Source organism: Triticum aestivum, chromosome 3B, assembly GCF_018294505.1.
Source record: "Triticum aestivum cultivar Chinese Spring chromosome 3B, IWGSC CS RefSeq v2.1, whole genome shotgun sequence".
Lineage (NCBI taxonomy): Eukaryota > Viridiplantae > Streptophyta > Magnoliopsida > Poales > Poaceae > Triticum > Triticum aestivum.
The window spans coordinates 49365637-49369029 of record NC_057801.1 but is presented as its reverse complement, the minus strand read 5'-3'; the positions used below and the strand labels follow the sequence as shown (position 1 = coordinate 49369029).

At 42.7% G+C, this 3393-nt stretch overlaps 1 pseudogene; it reads right to left on the bottom strand.

The window, feature by feature from the left end:
* Positions 1 to 785: 785 nt before the first annotated feature.
* LOC123067262 (uncharacterized) lies at positions 786 to 1962 on the bottom strand (annotated as a pseudogene).
* Between the last annotated feature and the right edge of the window lie 1431 nt (positions 1963 to 3393).

Sequence of the window (3393 nt, the reverse complement as noted above, 5' to 3'; positions counted from 1 at the left end):
AAAGAGATGCTGGTATAATATTGGGTCTCCCCCTCCTGCAGGATCAAAAAAGGTTGTATTAAAGTTTTGATCGGTTAATAACATTGTAATTGCCCCCGCCAGTACCAGAAGTGATAATAAAAGTAGGAATGCTGTCACTAGAACGGACCACACAAAAAGTGGTAATCTATGCATAGTCATTCCAGGTCCACGCATGTTGAATATAGTTGTTATAAAATTGATAGAACCTAAAATTGATGAAATACCTGATAGATGAAGACTAAAAATTGCTAAATCAACTGCTCCTCCAGAATGGCTGGTACTACCACTTAAGGGCGGATAGACTGTCCACCCAGTGCCATTGCCCACTTCTACTAAGGCTGATCTTAATAGGAGCAAGAGACTTGGTGGCAACAACCAGAATGATATATTATTTAATCGTGGAAATGCCATGTCAGGTGCACCTATCAGAATCAGAACAAACCAATTACCAAATCCACCTAGCATCGCCGGCATAACCATAAAAAAGATCATTAAAAAAGCGTGAGCCGTTATTAAAACATTATAAAGTTGATGATTCCCACCAAGAATTTGATCGCCGGGTCGGGCTAATTCCATACGAATTAGTACGGAGAAGCATGTGCCCATCACTCCTGCAATGGCACTGAAGATGAAATAGAGAGTCCCAATATCCTTGTGGTTAGTAGAGAAGAGCCATCGAACCATATTTGTCATTTTTAATTTTAGAAATGAAAACTTTCCTTATCAAAGAGGGGTCGGGGGGCTGGAAGAGAAAAGAATCAGAATTACTGAGCTACCCCGCTCTTTTTTTCTAATTCCCTTCTAAGATCCTCCGACTTAAACAAGTCGAGAGCATGCTCGTGCTCAGCTCTTTCGAGACTTGCCTTGCTCTTGGGGATTTCTTCCCACCGGATCCTCTGTTCCACTTCCAGGCACCTCCTTGCGGAGCTTTCCGCCTCAAGGAGATCCCGGTTGTGGGAAACAACATTTTGAAAGAAAACGGATCCTCCCTCATTCTCCCGCAGATCTTGATAAGACGCTTGGAGAACAGTGAAAGAATCAGTTGCGTGAATATGGTCCAGATAGGAACGAAGTGCTTCATCGACCAAGTAGGGCTCGATCGGTAGATAAGGCCCTACTCTTTGATAAAGCGCCACAAATTCCTGAATGACATCTTGTCGCATAGAAGAGAGCTTTTCTTCCATTAGGAAGAGCTTAAGCCACCCAGGTATGTCTTTCAGGGGGTATTGTGATTAAGCTCGTTTTGAATGAACTTAACCCATCCCGGATCCTGCTTGTAAAGTCTCAGATAGAAGTTTAGCCCTGCTAAATGAGCTAGAGCCTGGGGGTCTTGAATCTCCGGCGGGAGAGTGATCAGAAAGGAGGAGCCGACGAAGCACGAACTAAAAAGATTTAAAATAGGTATTAGGCATAATAGAAAATGACAAAGGAATAAAAATATACAAATCAAAAGTAATATCCAATTATATATTAAGGGAAACTTAATACTTTACTTACTTACTTACTTACTTACTAAGCCTTTTGTCCCAAACAAGTTGGGGTAGGCTAGATATGAAACCCTTTCACGAGGACTTCCCAGGAGGTCACCCATCCTAGTACTATTCTCGCCCAAATGGGTTTCATACCCAAAGGACTGGCTAGTTTTTACGTTGGCTCGCCAAGCCTATCACAACCCTTAGATATGAAACCCTTTCACAAGGACTTCCCAGGAGGTCACCCATCCTAGTACTACTCTCGCTCAAATGGGTTTCATACCCATGGGACTGGCTAGATTTTACGTTGGCTCGCCAAGCCTATCACAACCCTCCTCCTTTACCCGGGCTTGGGACCGGCTATGCCTAGAAGACATAGGCGGAGTTATATTAAGGGAAACTTAATACATAAGAAAAAACAGATAGTAAAGCGGGTAGTGGAGAAGAGCCATCGAACCATATTTTTCATTTGCTTTTCGTTTTGAAAACTTGACTTATCAGAGAGGGGCCAGGGGGCTGGAAGAGAAGAACTTTAATACTAAACGCTGGAAGAGAAGAACCTTAATACTAAACCAAGTTTCGGGAACTTCTTGGTGACTTGATTGGTTCCCTTCCCCCAATTTGCAAAGGATGATTCCCGTGAAGGTGATCTCGATCACCATTCTATGATATTTCTGGATGCTTTTGAGAAGCTTTTCCTTTTACCTAATGCCGGCTACCGACAACTTACTTCATGCTATTACTAACACTTATGACTGAGCCGCACTTGCTTTCCAAAAGAAATGGAAACTATCATGCCTGAGACTAGCCAATAGAAGAAAGAGCCACAAGCAAGCCATAGCAGCATCCTTTTTTCTTCGCTTTCTTCAACAATGCGAATCTACCTCACTCCTCATCATAACTCAAATACAAATTCGAGTTCCAAATTGATATTTCCTCACTAAGCAATAAAATGTGAAACCAATATTCATCATAAAACTTCAGACACTGATGGTTGTGAGGTTCTGGAAGAGAGACGACGTAGGCTGAAAAAAAGTAAACAGAAAACCACCCCTTAAACTCATTTGCTCAACATTCTTTCCACAACAACTAGAAAAGTGGAGAAATCCAATAAGGGGAGGTCCCGGTGAATACAAATCAATTGGAAACCGAACTCCGCACTCATGTCTCTAACAAGTCTGTCTAAGCTAAGCGGCCATGGACCCATGGACCCGGGGAATCTGAACCATTAGGTAGAGTTTCAGCTGAAAGAAAACCAGGTCAATCTTCCGATTGCGAGTCTTTACAAGCTTGAAACAACTTAAGCACATGCGGGAGTCGCCCCTTTTAAAGTCAGTATTTATGCGGCGCTGAACTAACGAGCGGATACCTAACCTTCGAAGTAGAAGAAAAGACGTATGTATCTTTCATTCATATCGATCAGATGTGCTTTGCTTAGGACTCCCATTTTACCATTGCTTAAGCCATATTACATAAAGCATAGTGAGTGATACGCAATGCTAGTACCACCATGTTTTTTTCCTCACTCTGTGTAGCCACACTCGTTTGTCCATTTCTACTTATTATTTATGTTAAATAGTATCCGTTGGTTGTAGAAGCACTGGTGTTCAGGGATTGCAAAATCCATAAATCAAGAAGCGGTAGGAACCTGGCTAACTTCGATGCGGATAACGCGCTGTAGAAGAAAGTGGATCAACCAAAGTAGACCTTGATCGAAAGGCACCACAAGGCGAACCAATAGAGTGTGGTGTAAGCGGTGAAGCAGAATAGGAATTGGAACTGCTTGAACTAGAAAGGGCTTCCGCTACCGCGCTACCTCGGGAGCTCCGGAAACGGTATACTCGCTTCACTCATCTGTAATGGTATCCTTGAAAGCTAGCTAAAGTGGGTTCTAGACAAA